We start from the raw sequence: 27,308 nt of genomic DNA on the forward strand, positions 1-27,308 counted from the left end.
GAAGTGCTTTAAATTGGAAAAAAAAAATACCTTTCCTATTTAGTCACATATATAACATTTCTGGCACTCTTTATTCCTTTATTTAGATGCAAGTTTCCATGTGGGGTCCTTTTTTCCATCTGAAGAACTTCCTAAAACATTTCTTGCACTTACATGTATTAGCAATAAACTCTATCAGCTTCAGTGTTTTGGAAAAACTCCTTCATCTCCATGCTTTTGTTTTGTTTTGGTTTGGTTTTCTTTTTCTTTTTCATGCAATACATGCCTTCCTTAATACACACCACCAGGCTCACAATCTCCCCAACTCCCCTCCCTTCTAAAACCCTGTTTGTTTTTCAGAGTCCACAGTCTCTCATACTTTGTCTCCCCCTCTGATTCCCCACAACACACTTTTCCTTTCCTTCACCTAATGTCCTCCATCTATTCCTTATGCTCCACAAGTTAGTGAAACCATATGATAATTGACTTTCTCTGCTTGACTTATTTCACTCAGCATAATCTCCTCCAGTCCTGTCCATGTTGATATAAAAGTTACTCATCCTTTCTGATGGAGGTGTAATATTCCATTGTATATATGGACCATATCTTCTTTATCCATTCATCCATTGAAGGACATCTCAGCTCTTTCCACAGTTTGAAGACTGTGGCCATTGTTGCTATGAACATTTGGGTTCAGATGGCCCTTCTGTTCACTACATTTATATCTTTGGGATAAATACTCAGTAGTGCATTTGCAGGGTCATAGGGTAGCTCTATTTTTAATTACTTAAGGGATCTCCAAACTGTTTTCCAAAGTGGCTGCACCAATTTGTATTCCCACCAACAGTGTAGGAGTTCCCCTTTATCCACATCCTCTCCAACACTTGTTGTTTAGTGTCATTAATTTTGGCCATTCTAACTGGTGTAAGGTGGTATCTCAATGTGGTTTTGATTTGATTTTTTTTTTAACCATCTCCCTGATGGTTAAAGATGATGAATATTTTCTCATGTGTCTGTTAGCCATTTGTATGTCTTCTTTGGAGAAGCATCTGTTTATGTCTTCTGCCCTTTTTTGACGTGATTATCTGTTTTGTGTGTGTTGAGTTTGAGGAGTGCCTTATAGATCTTGGATATCAGCCCTTTGTATATAGTGTCATTTGTGACTATTTTCTCCCATTCTGTGGGTTGCCTCTTTGTTTTGTTGACTTTTTCCTTTGCTGTGCTGAAGCTTCTGATCTTGATGAAGTCCCAAAAGTTCATCTTCACTTTTGTTTCCTTTGCCTTTGGAGACATGTCTTGCAAGAAGTTGCTGTGGCTGATGTTGAAGAGGTTACTGCCTATGTTCTCTTCTAGGATTTTGATAGATTCCTGCCTCACATTGAGGTCTTTTACCCATTTCAAGTTTATCTTTGTATATGGTATAAGAGAATGGTCAAGTTTCATTCTTCTACACATAGCTGTCCAATTTTCCCAGCACCATTTTGAACACACTGTCTTTTTTCCACTGTATATTTTTTCCTACTTTGTCAAAGATTATTTGACCATAGGGTTGAGGGTCCATATCTGGGCTCTCTACTCTGTTCCACTGGTCTATGTGTCTGTTTTTGTGCCAGTACCATGCTGTCTTGGTGATCACAGCTTTGTGGTGAAGCTTGAAATCAGGCAACATGATGCTCCCAGTTTTGTTTTTCTTTTTCAATGTTACCTTAGCAATTTGGGGTCTTTTCTGTTTCCATAAAAATTTTATGAATTTTTGTTCCAGCACATTGAAAAATGCCAGTGGAATTTTGATTGGGATAGCAATGAAAGTATAGATTGCTTTGGTCAGTATAGACATTTTAACAATGTTTATTCTTCCGATCCATGAGCAGGGATTGCTTTTCCAACTTTATGTGTCTTCTTCAATTTCTTTCATGAGTGTTCTGTAGTTCCTCAAGTACAGAGCCTTTACCTCTTTTTTTAAGTTTATTCCAAGGTATCTATGGTTCTTGGTGCTATAGTAAATGGGATGGATTCTCTAATTTCCTTTTCTGTATTTTCATTGTTGGTGTATAAGAAAGCAATTGATTTCTGTGCACTGATTTTGTATCCTGACACATTACTGAATTGCTGTATGAGTTCTGGTAGTTTGGGGGTGGAGTCTTTTGGGTTTTCCACATAAAGTATCATGTCATCTGCAAAGAAAGAGAGTTTGACTTTTTCTTTGCCAATTTGAATACCTTTTATTTCTTTATGTTGTGTGCTTGCTGTTTGTAGGACTTCTAGTACTATGCTGAACAACAGTGGCGAGAGTGGGCATCCCTATCATGTTCCTGATGTCAAAGGGAAGGCTGTCGACTTTTCCACATTGAGAATGATATTCGCTGTGGATAGATTTTATGAAGTTGAGGAATGTTCCCTCTATCCCTATACTTTGAAGAGTTTTCATCAGGAATGGATGCTGGATTTTGTCAAATGCTTTTTCTGCATCAATTAGGAGGACCATGTGGTTCTTCTGTCTTCTCTTAATGATTTGTTCTATCACGTTGATTGACTTGTGAATGTTGAACCACTTTTGCATACCAGGGATAAATCCCACCTGGTCATGCTGGATAATCTTTTTAATGTACTCTTGGATCCTATTAGCTAGGATCATGTTGAGAATCTTGGCATCCATATCCATCAGGGATATTGATCTGAAATCATCTTTTTTGATGGGGTCTTTGCCTGGTTTGGGGATCAAGGTCATGCAGGCCTCATAGAGTCTGGAAGCTTTCCTTCTGTTTCTATGTTTTGAAACAGCTTTGGGAGAATAAAATAGGTGTTATTTCTTCTTTCAGTGTTTGGTAGAATTCCCCAGGGAATCTGTCAGTTCCTGGGTTCTTGTTTTTTTGGGCGGTTTTTGATCACTGCTTCAATCTCGTTACTAGATAATGGTATATTCACGTTGTCAATTTCTTCCTGTTTCAGTCTTGGAAGTTTATAGGTTTCCAGGGATGCACCCGTTTCTTCTATGTTGCTTAACTTAATTGGCATATACTGTTGACAATAATTTCTGATGATTGTTTCTATTTCCTTGGTGTTAGTCGTGATCTCTCCCCTTTCATTCATAATTTTATTAATTGGGTCCTCTCTTTTCTTTTGGATTAGTTTGGCCAGTGGTTTATCTATCTTATTGATTCTTTCAAGGAACCAGCTTCTAGTTTCATTGATGTGTTCTACTGTATCTCTAGTTTCTAACCCATTAATCTCTGCTCTAGTCTTGATTATTTCCCTTCTTATGCATAGGGTTGGTTTAATTTGTTGTTGATTTTCTAGTTCTTTAAGGTATAAAGAGAGTTAGTATATTCTGGATATTTCAGGGTTTTTTTGTTTGTTTGTTTGTTTTGTTTTGTTTTGTTTTGTTTTTGAGTGAGACTTGGATGGCTATGTATGTCCCCCTTAGGACCACCTTTGCTGTATCCCATAGGTTTTGGACTGATGTGTCTTCATTCTCATTGGTTTTCATGAATTGTTTAAGTTCTTCTTTGATTTCCTGGTTGATCCAAACATTCTTGAGCAGGATGGTCTTTAGCTTCCAAGTGTTTGAATTCCTTCCAAACTTTTTCTTGTGGTTGTGTTCCAGTTTCAAAGCATTGTGGTCTGTGAATATGCAGGGAGTAATCTCAGTTTTTTGGTATTGGTTGAGCCCTGATTTGTGACCCAGTATGTGGTCTATTCTGGAGAAAGTTCCATGTGCATTTGAGAAGAATGAGTATTCTGCTGTTTTAGGATGGAATTTTCTGTATGTATCTGTGAGATTCATCTGGTCCAATGTATCATTCAAAGCTCTTGTTTTTTTATTGATTTTCTGCTTGGATAATCTATTACTGAGAGTGGCATGTTAAGATACCCTACAATTTTTAAAAAATATTTTATTTATTTACTTGACAGAGAGATGGAGATCATAAGTAGGCAGAGAGGCAGGCAGAGAGAGAGGGGGAAGCAGGCTCCCTGCTGAGCAGAGAGTTGATTTAGGGCTTGGTTCCAGGACCCTGAGATCATGACCTGAGCTGTAAGCAGAGGCTTAACCCACTGAGCCACCCAGGCGACCCAAGATCACCTAAAATTAATGTATTCATATCAATATGACTCGTTATTTTGAGTAATACTTGGCTTATATAGTTGGCTGCTCCCATAATGGGGGCATAAATATTTAAAATTGTTAGATCTTCTTGGTGGATGGACCCTTTAAGAATGATGTAGTGTCCTTCTGTATCTCTGACTACAGTCTTTAACTTAAAATCTAATTTATCTTATATGATAATTGCTACCCCAGCTTTCTTTGGAGGTCCATTGGCATGAAAGATGGTTCTCCATCCCTTCACTTTTAGTCTGGTTGTATCTTTAGGTTCCAATGGGTCTCTTGTAGCAGCATATGGACTGGTTCTTTCATTTTATCCAATCTACAGCTCTGTGCCATTTTATGGGAGCATTTAGGCCATTCACGTTGAAAGTGATAATTAAAAGATAAGTTTATATTGACATCATGTTGCCTGTGAAGTCCTTGTTTCTATAGATTGTGAATTTCTGCTCTACGTCACTCTTGGGTTCTTTCTTCTTTTATAGACCCTCCCTTAATATTTCTTGTAATGTTGGCTTGGTTGTCACATACTTTTAAACATTGCCAGTCTTGGAAGCTCTTTATCTCTCCATCCATTTTGAATATCAGCCTTGCTGGATAAAGTATTCTTGGCTGCATGTTCTTCTCATTTAGCGCCCTGAATATGTCTTGCCAGACCTTTCTAGCTTGCCAGCTTTCTGTGGACGTTATCCTGATGGTCCTTCTTCTGTATATAAGGGATCTCTTCCCCCTAGCTGCCCTTAAGACCTCTTGTCTGAAATTATGATTCACGAATTTCACAATTTAGTGTCTGGATGTCTCTATAGACTTGTTGATCTTGTGGGGGGGGGTGGTATCCTTTCTGCTTCTAGGATATGAACACTTGTTCCACTCCCCAGATTAGAGAAATTTTCATCCAGAATTTTTTCAACTGTATCTTCTAGTCTCCCTTTTTCCACCCCCTCAGGGATCCCAATAATTCTGATGTTGGAACATTTTATGGTGTCATTTATTTTCCTAATTCTGTTTTCATGGCTTCTAAGCTGTTTGTTCCAGTCCTCCTCCTGATTTTTCTTTTCTATCAGTTTGCCTTCTAGATCCCTAATTCTATCTTCTGCCTCAGTTACACTAGCTGTTAGAGTATCTAGATTAGAATGGATCTCATTGACAGCATGTTTAACTTCTTCCAGATTAGCTCTCAGGTCCATCCTTAGAGATTCTATGTTGTCACTAATGGTCTTCTCCAACATAGTCATTGCCTAATCATTACCCTGAATTCCCTTTCTGACATACTGTTTATGTCCATATCCAATAGTTCTGTGGCAGAAGGCCATAGTCTCTGAATTTTTCATCTATTGGGTGTCTCTTCTCCTACTTATTTTGGTGAGAGGTAGTTGAGGGGATATATAGCTGAATATATCAAACACAATCCAGACAAGGTGCACCCTGGGATTGCTGCTAATAATCCTTCCCTGCATATCCTCTTTGATGATGTGCCCTCCCCCAGGGAATGATTATTGCCAGCATTCCATCACAGGAACTGCTCCACTAGTTTCTTTATTTTCCAGAGACTGTTATCATTACACCCTTAGGTAAAATCTTGCAGACATGCACTGAGTCACTGATTAAGGCTAAGGTCTTTCCTCATCTCCATGTTTATTTATTTTTTTTAAACAATTTTATTTTTAAAAATTTTTTTAAAGATTTTATTCATTTATTTGGACAGAGAGAGAGAACACAAGCAGGGGAAGTGGAAGAGGGAGAAGCAGACTTCCCACTTAGCAGGGAGCCCGATGTGGGGCTCAATCCCAAGACACTGGGATCATGACCTGAGCCGAAGGCAGATGCTTAATGACTGAGCCACCCAGGTGTCCCTTAACAATTTAATTTTAAGTAATCTCTACACCCATTGTGGGCTCAAATTTACAATCCTGAGATCAAGAGTCCCGTACTCTACTGACTGAGCTGACCACATATGCCTCCATGTTTAAAAGGTCTTCTTTCAACATGGTAGAGATTTTTTTTTCTCTTATCTTCTGAAAACAAAGTCTGAGATCATCTTTAATTATTTTTCTCCTGTGATTTTTGTTTGATGGCTTTTAAAGTCTTCTCTTGATCACTAGTTTTTAGCAGTTTGATTATTATATGTTTGGCATGGTTTTCCTTATGTCTATCTGGCTTCAGATTCTTCCCACTTTTTTTCAGACCCCACATACTGGCATCTAAATATTCTTTATTACTTTTTTCAGTCTTTTTCCTTCTGTGCCCTTCATTTTGGATTATATGGTCTCTATTTCTTTGGGCTCAACAGCACTATATCCTGTAGTATCTAATGTTCTATGAATCTTAGTCAGTGAGTCTCACTTCTATGTTATATATTTTTCACATGTATTTCATGCACTTTTTGTCTTTTTTATATTTTCTATTTCTCTTCTCATTATTATTTGCATTACATTCTTGAACTATTTACAAGATCTATTTAAAAATCTTTGGTTGTTAATTCCATTATCTCTGTTTTTGTTGTTGTTGTTGTTGTTGTTGTTTTCTTTTTCATAGCTACAGATCACCCTATTCTGGTTCTTGTCACATATGGTATTTTTATTTATTTATTTATTTATTTATTTATTTTATTTCTTTTCAGCGTAACAGTATTCATTGTTTTTGCACCACACCCAGTGCTCCATGCAATCTGTGCCCTCTCTAGTACCCACCACCTGGGTCCCCCAACCTCCCACCCCCCGCTCCTTCAAAACCCTCAGATTGTTTTTCAGAGTCCATAGTCTCTCATGGTTCACCTCCCCTTCCAATTTTTGATTGGATGATGGACATTGTGAGTAATGGCAATGCATATCTAGATTTTGTCATTTTTTTTTAAGAAGACTGAGATTTGCTCTAGCAGGCAATTTAGTTATTTGTGGATTATTTGATCCTTTAAGACTTGTTTTATCCTTTGATAGGGTGAGTCAAGAGCAGTCCTTATTCTAGATGTAGTTTAACCTTACTACTAAAGGCATGACCTTTCTACCTTGCCTATGATTTCCCAGAGATCAATAAACACTGTTCTGAGTGACCAGAACTCAAAAATTCCTTGTCGGTGATCAGATCATAGCTTTCTGGTTGTTCTTTTTTTTCAACTTGTGGAATTTCACTTTATGTGCACATTTTAGGATTCAGCAAAGGTTCAAGCAAATTCGTATGCAGATTTAACACTTTTTTTTTTTCTTGGCTTACTCCTTTTTCAGACTCTGCTTAACAACTTCAAGGTAATGCAGCCTCACTGAATTCTGATATTGGTCTCCTCAACTCAGTAAGACTAATCTGTTCTGCTTGAGATACCTGTCCCTATACCACATTCCAAAATGTGCCTCCAGGCAGAAAGCCAGTGTAAATGTAGGGTGCGATTTATTTCATTTGTTTCTTTTCTCTCAGGAATCACATTTTTATACTGTCTGTGGTTCAATGTTTAATGACAGTTGTTTCATACATTCTACCCTGTTTTAGTTGTTAGTCTGTTTTCTCTTAGCCTACTCAGAAACAGAATCTAACAAACAATTTTGACTGATTTTTTTCACTGACTTAATGGTATAATAGTAATAGTATTTAGTAATAATATACATACAATATGTCAGGTATTATAAGGGCTTTTTAAAAATATCTCATTGGGTCATCATAAAAATACTACAAAGGAAACATCATCAACACCATTTTATGAATGTGGAAAAAGGACCTGAAGAAAAGAAATACCTAGACTTGGGGCACCTGGGTGGCTAAGTCAGTTAAGCATTAGACTCTTGATTTCAGCTCAGGTCATAATCTCAGAGTCCTAAGACTGAACCCTGTGGCAGGCTCCCCATTCAGTAGGGAGTCTCCTCTTCCTCTCTCTTCTTCTGCCTCTGCCCTCCCCTCTCCCTGCTCTCTCTCATTCTCTAAAATAAATATTTTTTTAAAAAGAATACTTCAACCAACGTCACATAACAAAGTGATAAGTTTACAACTCAAATGAATCCTCATTTCCTTATTCCAGTCTCAACTGTTACAGACATCACCATCCTGTACTTCAATTGACTTGGCCTGTCATCTATATAGGCTTTTCCTACTATTTCATATCAACATGGAGAACACATGGTTTGGTTCAATTTATAATTAATAGATTTCATGATTAACTTCCTGAAATAAGAACTGCTTAGAGTAGCAGGGGAGTGGGATGGAGGGAGAGGAACAAGGAATATCAATCACTCTTAGATCAAAGTCCTGGGGGAAGATGGGTCTTAAATTTGGACTGGGAAGAGCTATACTTGCAATCATAAACTGCTTACGTGGCTTTTACAAAAATAAGTGTCTACGGAAAGAATCATGCAGCCTAAAAAGACTATTTAAACATCTGGAAACAAAGCTCTTTTTCTCTATCTCAAGATAAGCTCTATCCCAAGACAATATTTCAATCTAAAATTTGTGGGGACTTTGGGCTTTGAAAGAAAATAGAATATCAGCAATTCTATGTCATATTTTTGAGTGAACTGTCTGCAATATGGAGATAGTCATAGGAGGTCAGCTGATGCTAAAGCAATCAATGCAATTGTCATTATCAATGGATGACTAGAGTCTGACGACAGTAATATGACATCCTAGGAGCATAAAAATCCATTCACTAAGGAAGTAAGAGTCAACGCATATACACAAAGAGTGCTGGTTTTTAGATTATTCTACTATTCTCCCAACTGTATAAATATAATCACCTGAAATTGCAGACTCTAAACTTTTTGTCCTTTATGATAATGTTTGAAGCAGAAATGATACAAGCACATTTGCAGAGGGTGCATTAGCATGGAGATGTAAAGCCAATGACAGCATAAAGGGAAGGTTTGAACTCTCCAACTAATGAGCAGTAATGTAATGCATACTTACCATGGAACTGAGTTTTAAAACTGTTATTTTGGTTTTGGACTGGATATCCCACAAGATGATTTTTTTTTTTTAAAGCCTCGTTATTAGCATATGATAAGCTTAAAATCATATGCCACCCTTAATTGAAGTTGGAAGGTGGAGCAGTTTTTTGGTCTTTTCCAAAATTCTGTAGAATGATTTAATAAGTTATTATTTTTCTATCCAATCTTTCAGAATCACCTGAGGAAGAATAGATGGTTTTATAAGTAACAATAAAGCAAAGACAAAATTAAAATAGTAAGTGAGTACCTTTTCCTTTACAGTCATCTTCATAACTTTTGATATACTAATATATTCACAATAAACTATTCCTGAAAGTATTCTAGAGTATAATTTAAATACTGTTTCTAAATACAAGGTAGTGCATTTCTTCTAATTATCATAATAGAGAATCTAGTTCATTAATTTGTATAGTATCTCAGATATATAGCTAGAGGCACCAAATGATCAGTCTTATACAACCATATATAAACAAAGCATGTGAATTTCTCTTATGACTATTCTTAATGAGTTCATATTACTCCATGTTCATATTTTATATTTAAAATATATTTTGTTGCATATAGAAGAGCACAAAGATTACCTCCATGCAATGGGCTACTTGCTTAGGACCAAGTTTTAGAACTGAGGACTCAGTCTCAGTATTTAAATATTTCCCATGTTTCTTTCTTACAACCTTAGGTATCTCCATTAAGAAAAATAGAATTTTTCAGGAATCATAGGACAGTAAGCAAAATTTCATCATCATGAAAGTGGCCCATGTACTAAAATATATGGATAAGAGAAAAGTTCACTGTTGCCATGACACACAAAGAAAGAAGTAAGGGCATTTGATGTCTCCTGCAGAATACAGGAGAACTTTTTCTTTAGAAACAGTGACATCTTTAACTCCCAGAAATGATTGCTGGGAGCCTTTCCTGTCTGTACCATTGGCTCGCTGTGTCCCTTCAGGAGAGTTATCATGGCTCTTCATTTCTCAGATTTAAATGAAAGCACAGTGGATAGTGACCTATTCTAGGCATGCTACTACTAACTGTTCTATTTGTTAAACAGAAATTGGATGGCCTGTGTAACATGATTGAAAACTGCTTATAAAACAATCCAACCACCTTATTTTGAAACTTAAAATAAGCAGACATAGTTGGGGAAAAGAACAATATTTATACTAAAGTGGAGAGACAATAAAATTTCATTTTCAGTTAGCTTATCATCACTTTGTAGAGATGCTCAGTGTAACTCTGTTTGGTGACCAATTAAATTGCTACTGCCATATACCCATGGAGGTCATTGTTTTCTAGGATCTTAGGTGAGAACATCCATCCTTAATTCCTGCAACCTACTTTACAATCTAATAGCTGCCCTCAAATTTACTCAGTAAATTCCATCATAGAAAATAACATTCAGAATGGGGCTGGTTTAAAAGTCTGACTCCCTGGAGTTGTGGATACTCTGACCCTCCTAATTTTTAAGAGGGTCCTCTAAAGGATATTATTAACTACGAAGTCAGTAAAGAATAAATAGATAATTCATAGGGAAAGGTAGAGAAAATAAGGTCATTTTCAACCCTAGCTAGAAAGGACTTCACGATCCTTTTATCCTGCCTCACATTTTACAGGTGAAGAACCTGAACTGAGGTGCCTGAGTGAGTCCCCCAGCTTTAGCAGCTGGGTTGACCCATACAAAAATCCTGACTCCCACTTACACATGCTCCTCCACCCCTGCTAATGTTCTTGGAAGCGATGAAAGAGTCTGCAACAACAGCAAGAGGGTGTTGTTCATAAAACAGTATTTTACTTCTCCAAAAAAAGACATACAAATAGCTAACAGACACATGAAAAATGCTCAACATCACAAGCCATCAGGGAAATACAAATCAAAGCCACAATGAGATACCACCTTACACCAGTTAGAATGTCAAAAGTTAACAAGACAGGAAACAACAAATGTTGGTGAGGATGCGGAGAAAGGGGAACCCTCTTACACTCTTGGTGGGAATGCAAGCTGGTGCAGCCACTCTGGAAAACAGTATGGAGTTTCCTCATGATGTTAAGAGCTACCTGATGACCCAGCAATTGCACTACTAGGTATTTACCCCAAAGGTACGGATGTAGTGACAAGATGGCACACATGCACCCAATGTTCACAGCAGCAATATCCACAATAAACAAACTGTTGAAGGAGCTGAGATGCCCTTCAACAGATGAATGGATAAAGAAGATGAGATACATATACACAATGGAATATTATTCAGCCATCAGAAACTGAATACCCATGATTTGCATCGATATGGATGGAACTGGAGGGGATTATGTTATGGAAGTAAGCCAAGCAAAGAAAGACAATTATCATATGGTTTCATTCATATGTGGAACATAAGCAATGGCACAGAGGACCATAGGGGAAAGGAGAGAAACCCAAAGGGGGAAGAAATTAGAAAGGGAGATGAACCATTAGAGACTGTGGACCCCAAGAAGCAATCTGGGGGTTTCAGAGGGGAGGACGTTGAGGGGAGCAAGTTACAGGGTGATGGGTATTGAGGAGAGCACATGCTGTGATGAGCACTGGATGTTATACTTAACTAATGAATCACTGAACACTACATCAAAAATTATGTACTATACAATGGCTAAGAACATGAAAGAAAAAGAAAGATGAAAGAAAGAAAGAAAGAGAAAGAAAAAGAGAGAAAGAAAAAGAAATCATACAGAACCAACTTAAAGGGACATGCCTCATCAGATTCCAGGCCACAGGCTGGCAGTTTGAGCAAGTTATGGGCAAGGCACATGGTATTGAGATGCAGCTGTTTTGAAGGAGCCATTTTTTTTGTCTTCTGCCTTAATGCAATGATTTTGATGCCTGGAACAAACCATTAAACTTGCAGCTACATAAACAAACAAACAAACAAACAAACAGTCCTTTGTAATGACTCCAAAATTTCACAATTCCATGTGAGCATTACAACATTTCATTTAGTCCCACATTTCTGTTTGAGCTAGTCTATTAAATGTCTAATAGGGAAACAATGGAACTGAGTGGAAACAAAGATAAAGACTTCCTACTATAATGGATTACCAACATGAATTTTCTGGACACATGAACATTTGCATTCTAGGAGTCTCACTTGCAATCAAAAACTGGTATCAGATCAAATAGTTACACTTTAACAATATTAACCAAGAGATTTTCCATTTATCCTAATCATCTATTTAGGGCCATATCATTCACATACACACATACATACACAATGGTAATTACATTTATGAAAATGTTCCTCACATAAAAATACATAATTTAATGTTTCACTAACCCAGAAGCATCAAAGCAAATAACTAAAGACAAGATTAAAAAAAATTCTAAGTCAAGCATAAAGAAATCATGCCACTTGAGTAGCTGAAGTCAGCTTTAACTGCTAGGATTTAGTATTAGGAAACTTTTCATAAGAAAAGTGATATCTCAACTGGTAATTTCCAATTGCAATTATAATACTACAGCTGGAAAAATATACATATTGAATTCATAAAATTCCCAGGAAAACAAGAAAGGAAGTCTTCTTGCTTGAAGTAAATGTGGAAAGGACATTAGGTAGTGTCATAATCTAAACTGAAGCCTGATATCTTTGCCGTATTATTAATGTGGAAATAATGACTTAACAGGTAAAAACTATTGCACAAGAGCAGACTCCAGCTTGTAAAATACTAGAAACTAGGCATCCAAAAGAAGCTTTAAAAAGTAAAAATAATATTAGTACTACTAAATAGGCGACATTTGTGTGTGTGTGTGTGTGTATTTATCTGTTTATATATTCATTCCAATAGGAAAGTGGAAGTAACAGTTTATTTTTTTAAGCTTTTATTTAAATTCCAATTAGTTAACATACAGTGTAATATTAGTTTCAGGTGTACAATATAGTGATTCAACATGGAAATCACAGTTTAAAGCAAGCATCAAAAGAAAGTAAATGAACTGAGGGTTGTGGGGGGCTGGGAGGGTGGTAGGGAGAGGGTGGTTGGGTTATGGACATTGGGGAGGGTGTGTGCTATGGTGAGTGCTGTGAAGTGTGTAAACCTGGCAATTCACAGACCTGCACCCCTGGGGCTAATAATATATTATATGTTAATAAAAAAATTTAAAAATTTTTTTAAAATTAAAAAAAAAAGAAAGTAAATGTCTCTGAACAAAAAGAACCTGTTGATACATAAGACAGAGTGATCAGGCCAATGACTGTGTAAACATAAAATATGTGGAATACATTTTTGGTTAATATATTATGGAAGCTTGGGAGCTTGGATGATAAATTTATTAATTTTTTTCTTAACTCCTATTTTTGATTATATATATCCCAGGACTCTCAAGAACAGTAATTTTTTAACTCTTATAAAAATATTTTGAATTCTCTGAAATAAGAGAACATCACAAAGGAAAGATTAGTAGTTTATGAATATGTGAATACTACCCAATAAACCTAGATCCCAAATGAGGAAAAAAAAATAGGAAAAGAAAACCACAGATCTTGGATGACCTCTTTACCAAACCTCCGAGAGACAATGGAAGGAAAAAAGATTTGGGGAAAAAAGAAGAACTTGCAAAACCTGAGTCATGAAGCTGACTTTTAGTTGTAGGGATCTTTTCCCTTTCCTCTAGTAAAAATAATTTGTTTGTATTTTCCACAAATGATTTATGAATAAGATTACCTAATTCAATTTTTTACATCGTCTTCTCATATTCTACTGCTAACCTCCCAGACACCAAGCTATGGATTGGCTATAATAACTTTCAGTTTTACGGTTAATTTTGATGACATACAGTTAAATTTGCTGACATACAGTTAATTTTTGCTGACAACATGAAACCATATCCCATTGTGTTGATAGCAGAACTGTTCAACAGAAGTATCCCTGAATTTCGGGGTGGGATTGGAAAAGGTATTCATTTAGTAGTGTCTCATGGGAAAATTATGGCCTTTACGTCATCAGCCAAATATCAGTCTCCTCCACTAGGCTGGGAATTCTAGAAGGAAATTCATTTAACTTCTTTGTATTCTTTAGCTGGTGGTATTCAAGAAATATCTGTTGAGTACCTACATCTTTATTTTCCTACCTAATAGGACTCTGATTACTTGACTATTAAAAAAAGAAAGAAAGAAAGAAAGAAAGAAAGAAAGAAAGAAAGAAAGAAAGAAATCCGTGTTCCAAAGCACTTATCAGTTGCCTCATTTTTCCCAGCCATTCTTTTCTATCACAGGCCATTTGTGAAGACTTGGTAGCTGACACATCTGTTTGATTGTCAAGACCCACCTATACTCCACCAAACTGTTCAACCAAAAATTTCGGCACATATCATTTTTGTTCCAAGGGGTACCTTAAAAGACTTCTCTATCTACAAAGAAGCTGGTAGAAATACTGTTTTGTAGGATTCTTTCTGAGGAAGCAGAATTAGCATTTCTCTAAGAAGCTTAGAGTTTCAGGGCACCAAACACAATCAAGAAATTCCTGTTTTAACAGTTTGCAGATTGGTATGGAAAAACCATACCAATTAACCATACCGAAAAAACATACCTGTTATCCCAATAGGAAGAAGCCCAGAGACCCAGGCCTGAAATGTCTAAGAGGAGATCTGAGCACAAACAAAAGTAAATTCAGGTTTTGTTGGTCCCAGAAGCCCCTTATCAGCAGCTGTCTGTGTTACAGATTCTGTCCCATGGGTATTCAAATGCCTGTGCTGAATGAGACCCTTTTGCTAACCCCATCTTAAGGATAAACTTACAGGACTCCTTTTGTCTCCCAGAAAATGGCCTATTTCTAGATGTATCCAGTAAATGTGGTGTAACTTTACATGGCATTCTAAATAGGATTGCACCTTTTTTACTGAATAATTGGGATGGTCATTTTTATAGCAAAATATATTTAACTTTAAAATGAATGTCTTCAGTAAAAGGAACATGGAGTGCTTAATAAGCATATATAATTAAAGATGGATCTGCTATATAGGTGATGAGATCACGTAGGCAAATAAGTATGGACCAGAATCTATGTTTCCAAGGTTGAATCATAACATGGACCAATCATGAATTTCCTACTTTGGAGAAATTTGTGAAATTGATACTTTGGGGTCTGATAGATCTGAATTTGAATTGATTCAGCTTTTTAATTACCTCTAAGATCTTGAAGAAGTTAATCAGTATGAACTCACTTTATTCATCTGGAAAAAGAAAATAATACTTATCTGAGAGGGTTGTTATAAAAAATAAAGGAGGAAGAGGGTTAAAAAAAGCCATTTGCCAAAAATATATATAGTATATTTATGTATATAAATATATATAGTATGATTCCCCCCTTCTTTTCTTCCTCTCTCCCTTCCTTCCTTTCCCCTTTGTCGAAAGCAGCAAAAATCAAAACAAAAATTTATAAGGCTAGATATAATGAGGATTATGATGGCTTTAGGGAGTCATAAGTGGTCTGATTTGTCTAAGTACTTGGGCCTTTGCTTTCTTGACTGGGATACAGAAACAGAGACTGGAGAAAAATATGAATATTTGGGGGTACACTGAGTGGAAGGAGGACAAGGACAGTACTTTTGAGAACCTCTCTCCTGTGTCATTAATTTTCTTGCCCCTGGATAACTCCCCTCAGTTTACAAACACTCTGTTGTTTTTCCCATCTTAAAAAAAAAAAAAACAAAAAAACAACTCTTCCTTCCCACTCTAGCTATTGCCTATTTCTAAGTTCCCCTTTATGGCGAAACTCTTTCCCCAGAGATTTGTCATATACTCTGTTTCTAATACCTTTACTCTCATTGTCTTTTGAATCTATGCTAATCCAGCTATTGTGCTACTACTCCACTAAACTGTTCTCACAGGAGTCACCAAAGATTGTTACATTGCAAAATACAGTGGTAAAATCACAAACTCATCTTGGTCTTGGTAACATTTGACACAGTTGATCTCGCCCTTCACTTGACTTCCAGGAAACACTCTTGGTTTTTTCCCATGTCACCAGCCACTCTCTCAGTCTTCGGATTTGGTTTCTCCTCATCTCTACAACCTCTTACAGTTTACAAGTCCCAGGATTCTTTCTTTGAATCCCATACCTTCCATCAGTGACATCATTTATTTTTGGCATCAAATGTCATATATAGGCTTATAACTTTGACCCACATCCTTCTCATAAGATCCAGATATTTTAAATGCAAGCCCCATTTGGATGGCTAATAGGTATCTCTGACTTAAAAAGACTAAAACCTAACCCCTGGTGTACTACTAAAATCTTGCTCCTCATAGTTTATGTCATCTCAGGGAATGGCAATTCGAACATGTCAGTTGGTTAAGTTGAATCCTCCTTGACTCCCCTCTTGCTTTCATTCCTTTCATCTAATCCATAAGCAAGTATTGTGGGTTCCACCTTCCAAATATATCCAAAATCTGACCACTCCTCACTGCCTTCATTGCCACCACCTTGGCCCATGTTATCATCTCTCTCTTTGATAAACTCCTTTCTAGTTCCCTGACTCCCTGGAAGGTATTGTCCAGAAGCCAGAGGGATCCTTCTTAAATGTGGTTTGCTTAAAACCCATTAGAAACTTCCTATAGCACTTAAAGTCAAAGTCTTTTCCAAGGCCCTACATCATATGGCCTCACTTTGTGTACACACACACACACACACACACACACACACACACACTCCATATTCCCTATACTCCTTCCTTGCTTTTATTTCTCCTTATCATTATATAATTTTCATATTTATTCTGTTTAATGTCTATCTCCCCCCTCCGAAAATACAAAAGAATATAATATCTATGGGGGCTGGAATGCTTATCTGTTCTATTCACCGACATACACTTTCTGTTTTTCTGCTTAAAATGGTGCCGGGCACAAAGCAGGTGCTCAACAATATGTATTAAATTAATGGATAAATAAATCAATTTGATGTTATGAGGATTCTACATATTTGTATATCTGATAGACCTGGCCATACAAAGCAATAATACCCTCTTATCAGCACATGAAACTTTACAAAATGAAAATATTATTGACCAATTAAATTGTATCATGTCTTAGTGCTTCCAAAAATGTTTCTTATCGAAGCAAATTAGCCAAGCACCTAATCCTTTCCCAGAGCGGAAAAAACAAAGCAAATACTAGGGGCATGGATATAAACAGAATTGGATCCCCTAGATTGCCCTGGGAACTCATTCCCAGTCCACTCTCTCCATTGCCTCTAAGCTAGAATGCCTCAGCCCTCATCAAACCTGTCAGAGCTTCTTTCCCTTCACCTGCTTTTTCCTTAAAAATTACTTGTATCATTTATATGCATTATATCTTCCAATTGGGTGGATGCACAGCATCAGAGCTCACTGGGTAAAATAACAGTAATGATGGTAGTAGTAGAGGCATCTTGATGCATATTCAGCATTTGTGTCAAGCACCAAGATATATATTTTGCACACATTATGTCATTTGGTGTTCACAATAGCACTGAAAGGGAAGGAATATCATCACTCCCATTTTGCAGAGGAGGAAACTGATGCTTAGATTAGGTGAAATAACTCTTTACCTCAACACAGTAAATGACAGACTTGGAAATCTGTAAGTTCTTGTAAACCAATGAATACAAATTACCTTCAGACTTATTAAAAATATCAGTTTCCAGGAAACATACCTGGAGGCTGCCATTGATCAGGATCTGGGCAGAGCTGGGAATCTGTGTTTTTAACAAGCACTCTGGGCAATCCTTTTTATAAGTCTGGGCAAGACTACATTAATTACTCTGCCTCTCAGTCAGGAAGTTTAATAATTATGAATTGAAAATGACAAACAGTAATGCTGATTTATAGAGTGTTCCCTATTGCATTCTTCCCTGCTAATCAAGACCGAAGCTCTTGTCAACTGATACAACTGGTTGTCACAGATGCGTGTTTGTTGTTGTATTTAAATTTCATTTATTTTCTATATGAGCAATAGTTAACAAGTTTTTCTAGCACATTTCACTCCCTCCTATTAGGCCTTTACTAACGTGATACCCAAAACTGTAACTGAAAAGAAAGAAAGGAATTCTAAATTAGTTAAGTTTTTAAAAGAAATTGTTTACACAATGCGTGCCTTTTCTTACCTTCTTTGTGTACGCACCTTGTCCTCATCTGTGCAGGGTCAGGCAGTGAGATGCATGTAGGGCTATAGTTTCCAGCTGCAAGCTACAGATGATGAAGCATCAAGAGAAAGGCTGATGAAAGGTCAGGGGCCTTTACACTGACTCAGTTCCTTTTCTTACTGTGGAGACAAATAAAGAAATTGGCAAAATACACAACTAACTGTATGAACACACGGTACTAATTGTATACAAATACAATCAAAATAATGGTCAAAGAAGAAAGCAAGTTGCCCCACATCGGGCTCTCTGCTCAGCAGGGAGCCTGCTTCCTCTCTGCCTGCCTCTCTGCCTACTTGTGATCTCTGTCAAATAAATAAATAAAATCTTTAAAAAAAAAAAAAGGAAGAAGAAAGCAAGTTGCTGTGTTAAAAAAAAAACAACAACACAGAATTTTAAGCTGGTGAAATTCAAGAACAAATCCCATTACTTGTTTAATAAAAACTCAGAATCTTCAGTGACAAGAAACATCATTATAATAATATAATTCATGGAAAACATTCTGAGACTAATTGTTGGATTAGACAGAGTCTAAGGTTAAAATGGGGTTTATGACAAAGGAAGAATTCAGCTAAGCAGCTTCTCACTTGGGATTTTTCTCATATGTTCTGATGACTTCTTTTCTAATCTCTAAAAAAAAATCAATTTAGTCCCATTTTTGCTCTTTGTCTTCTAAGAGTTAAGATGTCTCCAGATAGCAATTATACATGTTAATGAGATGAATCGTGAAATGTTTGTCCTATTAATAATCATGCTTATCCACTGTCAATTCTACAAACTAACCACATACCAACCTTTGAGTATGTTCTAATCAAAAATCGTCACACACACTCACAGTTCATGATTAAGAGAGGTAGTATTTGTTTTCCACATTATTCTTTCCTTACAAACTACATTACTTAGTCTCTTGAACAATGGACTATAAAATGAGGTTCCTTCAGTTCTTATCTTGGCTACCCAATCCCTTGGCCTTGATTTTGTATTTGACAAGCTTTCTACCCAGTCTATATCTCAATTCCCATTGGTAAAATGAGAAAACCATCGCAAACAACTCACCAGGTAACTGAGAAGAGTTTCCAATAAAGAACTTCAAGGAGTTTGCAATGCTCATATTTGCATGGCTTTTTATTAATACATAGCACTAGGTTGAGCCCAAGGATTCAATTTCAAAAGCGCAACAGAGCAATAGTAGAGGTGGGCAATAAGCTTCATCTTTGTAAAGGTCCATGTGAGTTGCAAGTTTCCTTGGTTTCAAAAGCCTTAATACAAGCACTAGAAACACTATGTGTCTAGATCAAGAGAGCCATAATATAAAATTACAAAGAAAATTAGAAAGAAAAGAAATTAAAATAATAAGAATTCAAAATTAATAAAGAATTTCTTTAAAATCTGGATATAGTATTATGGTATCACACGCAAACATGGTATGTATGTAAAGTGTAACAGGCATAATGAGAACAGGAAATGACACTGAATAAACAAAAATGCAAAAAATTACTTTGATAAATGGAGTATAATATTATAATCTAGTTGATGAAATCAATGATTAAAAATATTTACTAATAATCCTTAATATTTTGGCTTCCTTCATTCCTCCACTTAACTCATACTTACTGAATACCTCCCATATGCTAACTGTAGGGAAACAACTGTAATGCAGAGTTGATGTCCCTACCTTAGTGGAATGTACTTGCTAGTAAAAGAAAGAGCTCATTTCAGAATTTCAAAAGATGTTTTACAATTTGCTAAAAAATGTATTAAATAAAACTATAAATAAATAGTTCCTACCCTTAGTTATAGGTATTCTAAATAATACATTAACATGCAATAATTTGCTAAAACGTACTTTTAAAAGACCTCATGATTTTTCTCTCTGGCATAAAAGACCAGGAGAAAATACTAAAGAGGAAAGAAGTGTTATTTATTCCAGACTTCTGGTTGGGGAGTTTGGGGAGGAAGGATGGGGTGGAATGGATGGTGCCATGGAAGTCAGAGGTCTTTCATGTGAAAGAAGGCAGTAAGCATGATTTCCCATGATCCATAACATGTGCAGCAGTGACATCTAGGAAACACACACATAAAATAAATATGTAGCACATGGGTTAAAAACATGGATTCTAGGGGCGCCTGGGTGGCTCAGTGGATTAAGCCGCTGCCTTCGGCTCAGGTCATGATCTCAGGGTCCTGGGATCGAGTCCCGCATCGGGCTCTCTGCTCAGCGGGGTGCCTGCTTCCCTCTCTCTCTCTCTCTGTCTGCCTCTCCATCTACTTGTGATCTCTCTCTGTCAAATAAATAAATAAAATCTTTAAAAAAAAAAAAAAACATGGATTCTAGAGTCAGACTCCTGAATGCTGACTCAGACACTTAGAATCTATACAACCTTGTGTCATATAAACTCTATATCTCAGTTCTCTCACCTGTCAAATGGAAAGAGCTGTGCCATCCTGTGTCTACCTGGAAAAAAGGACACAGTCCTTTATGCCTCCCTATATCTACACCTGTTACGGCTCCTATTAAGAAGAAAAATCTAGTTCCTTTCCCCCTTGACTAGACTGGTCTTCTAGTTACTTTGACCAACAGAATTCATAAGTTCCAAGCCTCAGACCTCATGCAGTACTCTCTTCCAAGCCCCTGCATTGCCCTTGTGAATACAATGTGACCATCATGTAAACATACTTCTGGGCAGCAAGAAATCACATGGGCCAGAAAGAGTGAGTCAGCCCAGTAGTCCCAGCTGAGACTGCAGAGATAGAGCAGAGCTCAACAAAAATTATCAAAGCTTCCTACCTGACCCACAGCTGACAGAAGACACACTAATCCAGTCTAGATCAGCAGAATTGCCCAACTAACCTACAAAATAGTGAATAATATTAAATGATTATGGCTGGAAACTACTAGGTTTTAGAGTAGTTTCAAATACTTCAAAAGTTAACTGAAACACCTCAAGGCACCTGGGTGACTGAGCCTCTGCTCCTCTCTCTCTCTCTCTCTCTTTCTTTCTCTCTCATTCTCTATATCAAATAAATAAAATCTTAAAAAATAAAAAAGAAACATCTCAGGTGGGTTCAATGTGAGGATGTGAGTATTAAATAAATTCAAATAGTGCCTGGTATATAAAGGCACTATGTATATATTTGTTGATGTTATTAAAAGAGATGAACTTCAAAATTGAGACAATTTGCCAAAGGACCTCTAAATTAAAGTCAGCTGGACTTCTTCTTGGTTTTGCATGCTGGTGATGGATATGGCACAATGGCTATGAACATGACATCTAGCAGTCAGGCTAAGATCTCTGGATCTCCTAACTTTCTGTACAAGTGATTTAATCAGAGAATGATGCTTATCTAAACAGCTTCAAATTCACTCACTAATGGCTAGGAGGAAGGAAATTAAAATTGTATAAAGGAAAGGATCAGGAAAGCTAACTATTTTATCATCACTTTTAGTCTTCCCAATAGTTTGGTTATAATCTTTATTCTTATTAATTGGACATAAGTAACTTCTCAGAGTGAAAAATTCAGAAGTAAAACTGGGATAAATAATTTTATGGATATGTTTATAATATTAGGTAGTCCCAGATTCCTGGTATTCTCAGACCAGCAGCATAAAGACAGTAACTGCTTTTGGCCAGGAGTCCCTGGTACTCTGTAGTGTTTCATAAAAAATATTATTTTTAACAACTCCTTTAGCTATTTCACAATTAGTTTGTGTTATCTTAAACCTTAATACTAACTTACATGTCCTTTTCAACCCATTATGATACAGGGAAACTGTCTTATACATGTGCATGAGATGAACTGTGAATATCTTGCCAGATCAATTTTATGAATTTCAATATGACATTCTTATCTTTCCTTTATTAAAATTAGTTCTTAGGAATTTCAAGGCCTTTTACAGATGATCCAAATGTCCTTTGGTGGTTGCCACACATATTGTCTTTTATGATGTTGGTACTTTTGGTTAATGTTTTCTTTTGTAAGTATAAAAATTGATTTCAGAGAACATTAGTTCTCTCTTCATTTTTCTTTCTCTCTTAGAAAATGTAAGTCAGTTTGAGGTGTTGTTTCTATTTCTCTACCCAACTTAATGTACTTGTTAAAAATAGAAATTTAAAATTCAAATGAGGAAGATTTCGTCTAATTATAATTTTTAAAGGCAAAATTATCATATTCTTTTAAAAAAAATGGTATCATCAGCAGTTATCTGATTGTACAGAACGACAGGTGTTTCACTTCATACTAGATTCTGTCCTTCCAAAAGTTTGGTGTACTGAAGGTCCATCACACACATAAAATATTTTCTGCCCAAACAACAATGTATTGTGGAATTTATAGAATTAGCTTATAAAAATAAATTTATAAAACTAGCATTGCAAATAATTTTAGCTCTAGAATATAATTTCTATTTTAAACAATTTTGAAGAATTTATAAGTCTTATGTGATTTGTTAACTAGCATGTTCTTCATTTTGGAATTCCATGTGATTATACCATATTAAGACAAATTTTTCATCTTTTAGAAGAGAAGTCAGTTCATGTAAACATTCAGAGGGAAGCCTTAAGCTGCTTGGTGAAGAACTGGAAGAACATGTGAGAGAATCTTCCTATAGCTGCATAAGTTTCTTTGCACTTGGCTTCTCACTTGTGCTGAAGTAAAAAAAAAAAAAAAAAAATGATAGACCCACACACCAGGGTCTTATCTACATACCATCATCATTTCTTTAGTACTTCTGAAACATTATGACTTCCCTTAAATTATCTTAAGAAAGCCATGGGAAAGCAAAGGTTCAACTGGCCACACTGACTCCATGTTTATGGAGAACTAATTCCTATGGCCTGCAAACAGCTGGTCCCAGTAGTGGGCCAAGAAGAGACTAAATAAGATTTTATTCTTCCTGGAATAATAGTAAGCAAATTAGGAGAGAAACCATCAAACATCACAGGATCTTGGACCTAGACTGTAAGAGATTTTAGAAGACAAAGACTGACCCTGGATTTACATTCTCCAGCCAAAAAACAAGGTTAAAACCTAAGTTATACAAAATCCTCCAAGATTCCTTTTCTCACTCAGAACATGGCCTATAAGGCCCTGCACTAGCTGTCCTCCCCACCTCAACCTTTGGCCTCATCTTCTGTTACTTTCTCACGTTGACTTGCCTCCAGAACATGGGCCTCCTTGCCAAGACAGATTTCTACTGTGAGGTGTTCGCATTTGCAGTTCTCTCTACCTGGAATTCCCTGCCCCCACCCACTTCCACATGGTACATGCTCTTATCTTTACAGATTTTTCTTCAAAATTTACCAGTGAGGATTTCCCCAACAATCCTAGTTAAAACCAAAAAACAAAAATCCACCTTTTTCATTTCCTATCCCTTTTGTGTTTTATTTTTTGCAAACCACTAACCACCTTCTAACATACTCTATTTTATATTTATTTGTATATTTATTTTATTTGATGTGACAATAGTATGTTTAAAAGACTTACTGAGATAATACAGGTGCCACTCTGAAACATAAGCCCCATAATATTTACATAGACCTTTTTAAATCAAAAATCAAACTTACAATAGTTCTCTTTTAATTTTCCTGACCACCCTATCAGGTGTAAATGAATATCATTATCTTATAGATTATAAACTTGATGCTCAAAGTGATTAAAAGAAAGGTTAAAATGGAAAGAGATTATTAAGCATGGTCTCCTTCCCTCTAAAACACTACTTTATTTTGCAAAAAGATGCACTGCAGATTTCCATTCAGGGACAGTTCTCCTAGTACCATTTCTTTTTCAGTTCTTTTTAAATTAACATATAATGTATTATTTGTTTCAGGGGTACAGGTCTGTGATTCACCAGTCTTATATAATTCACAGCACTGATGATAGCACATACCCTCCTCAATGTCCATCACCCCACCACCCCATTCCACCTCACCTCCCCTCCAAAACCCTTAGTTTGTTACCTGACACTAAGAGCCTCTTGAGTTTTGTCTCCCTCTCTGGTTTCATCTTGCTTCATTTTTCCCTCCCTTTCCCTATGATCCTCTGTCTTCTTTCTCAAAATCCTCAAATCAATGAGATCATATAATAATTGTCCCTCTCTGATTGATTTATTTTGCTTAGCATAATACCCTCTAGTTCCATCCATGTTGGTGCAAATGGCAATATTTTGTGGTTTTTTTGGCTGCATAATATTCCATTGTGTGTGTGTGTGTGTGTGTGTGTGTGTGTGCAGATATAGAGATAGAGATAGATAGGTATAGATAGAGATAGATATAGATATCACATCTTCTTTATCAATTCATCTGTTGATGGAAGTCCAGGCTCTTTCCATAGGTTTGTTATTGTGCACATTGCTGCTATGAACATTGGGGTGCACGTGCCCTTAAAATCAGTACATTTGTATCATTGGGGTAAATACCCAGTAATGCAATTGCTGTGTCATAGGATAGCTCTATTTTCAACTTTTTGAGGAACTTCCATACTGTTTTCCAGAGTGGCTGCACAAGCTTGCATTCCTACCAACAGTGTAGGAAGGTTCCCCTTTCTGCACAACCTCACCAACACCTGTCATTTCCTGACTTGTTAATTTTAGCCATTCTGACTGGTGTGAGGTGGTATCTCACTGTGGTTTTGAATTATATTTCCCTGATGCAAGTGAGGATGAGAACGCTTTCATTTGTCTATTGGCCAATTGGATGTCTACTTTGCAGAAATGTCAGTTCATGTCTTCCATACATTTCATGCTTGGATTATTTGTTCTTTGGGTGTTGAGTTTGATAAATTCTTTCTAGATTTTGGGTACTAGCCCTTTATCTGATATGTCATTTGCAAATATCTTCTCCCATTCTGTCGCTGTCTTTTGATTTTGTTGACTGTTTCCTTTGCTGTGCAAAAGACTATTTATCTTGTTAAATTCCCAAAAGTTCATTTTTGCCCTTTCTTCTCTTGCCTTTGACAATGTTTCTAGGAGGAAGTTCCTGAGGCTGAGGCTGAAGAAGTTGCTGCCTGTGTTCTCCTCAAGAATCTTGATGGATTCCTGTTTCACATTTAGGTCTTTCAACTATTTTGAGCCTATTTTTGTGCATGGTGTAAGGAAATGGTCCAGTTTCACTTTTCTGCATGTGGCTGTCCAATTTGCCCAACACCATTTGTTGAAGAGATGGTCTTTTTTCCATCTTTCTTGTTTTGTTGAAGATTAGTTGGCCATGGAGTAGAGGATCCATTTCTGGGCTCTCTATTCTGTTCCTTTGATCTACATGTCTGTTTTTGTACCAGTACCATACTGTTTTGATGATTACAGCTTTGAAGTAGAGCTTGAAGGTGGAATTGTGAGGCCGCCAACTTTGGTTTTCTTTTTCAACATTCCTCTGGATATTCGGGGTCTTTTCCAGTTCCATATAAATTTTAGGATTATTTGTTCCATTTCTTTAAAAAATATGGATAGTATTTTGATAAGTATTGCATTAAATGTGTAGATTGCTCTAGGTAGCATAGACATTTTTTTTAATTAATTTTATTTTTTATAAACAAATAATATATTTTTATCCCCAGGGGTACAGGTCTGTGAATAACCAGGTTTACACACTTCACAGCACTCACCATAGCACATACCCTCCCCAGTGTCCATAATCCCACCCCCTCCCAACACCCCTCCCCCCATCAACCCTCAGTTTGTTTTGTGAGATTAAGAGTCACTTATGGTTTGTCTCCCTCCCAATCCCATCTTGTTTCATTTATTCTTCACCTACCCCCTTAACCCCCCATGTTGCATCTCCTCTCCCTCATATCAGGGAGATCATATGATAGTTGTCTTTCTTCGATTGACTTATTTCGCTAAGCATGATACCCTCTAGTTCCATCCACGTCGTCGCAAATGGCAAGATTTCATTTCTTTTGATGGCTGCATAGTATTCCATTGTGTATATATACCACATCTTCTTTATCCATTCGTCTGTTGATGGACATCTAGGTTCTTTCCATAGTTTGGCTATTGTAGACATTGCTGCTATAAACATTCGGGTGCACGTGCCCCTTCGGATCACTACGTTTGTATCTTTAGGGTAAATACCCAGCAGTGCAATTGCTGGGTCATAGGGTAGTTCTATTTTCAACATTTTGAGAAACCTCCATGCTGTTTTCCAGAGTGGTTGCACCAGCTTGCATTCCCACCAACAGTGTAGGAGGGTTCCCCGTTCTCCACATCCTCGCCAGCATCTGTCATTTCCTGACTTGTTAATTTTAGCCATTCTGACTGGTGTGAGGTGATATCTCATGGTGGTTTTGATTTGTATTTCCCTGATGCCGAGTGATATGGAGCACTTTTTCATGTGTCTGTTGGCCATCTAGATGTCTTCTTTGCAGAAATGTCTGCTCATGTATTCTGCCCATTTCTTGATTGGATTATTTGTTCTTTGGGTGTTGAGTTTGCTAAGTTCTTTATAGATTTTGGACACTAGCCTTTTATCTGATATGTCATTTGTAAATATCTTCTCCCATTCTGTCAGTTGTCTTTTGGCTTTGTTCACTGTTTCCTTTGCTGTGCAAAAGCTTTTGATCTTGATAAAATCCCAATAGTTCATTTTTGCCCTTGCTTCCCTTGCTTTAGGCGATGTTCTAGGAAGATGTTGCTGCGGCTGAGGTCTAAGAGGTTGCTGCCTGTGTTCTCCTCAAGGATTTTGATGGATTCCTACTCACATTGAGATCCTTCATCCAATTTGAGTTTATTTTCATGTGTGGTGTAAGGAAATGATCCAATTTCATTTTTCTGCATGTGGCTGTCCAATTTTCCCAACACCATTTATTGAAGAGGCTGTCTTTTTTCCATTGGACATTCTTTCCTGCTTTGTCGAAGATGAGTTGACCATAGAATTGAGGGTCTATTTCTGGGCTCTCTATTCTGTTCCATTGATCTATGTGTCTGTTTTTGTGCCAGTACCATGCTGTCTTGATGATGACAGCTTTGTAATAGAGCTTGAAGTCCGGAATTGTGATGCCACCAACTTTGGCTTTCTTTTTCAATATTCCTTTGGCTATTCAAGGTCTTTTCTGGTTCCATATAAATTTTAGGATTATTTGTTCCATTTCTTTGAACAAAATGGATGGTACTTTGATAGGAATTGCGTTAAATGTGTAGATTGCTTTAGGTAGCATAGACATTTTCACAA

The sequence above is a fragment of the Lutra lutra genome, chromosome 6 (assembly GCF_902655055.1).
Source record: "Lutra lutra chromosome 6, mLutLut1.2, whole genome shotgun sequence".
NCBI lineage: Eukaryota > Metazoa > Chordata > Mammalia > Carnivora > Mustelidae > Lutra > Lutra lutra.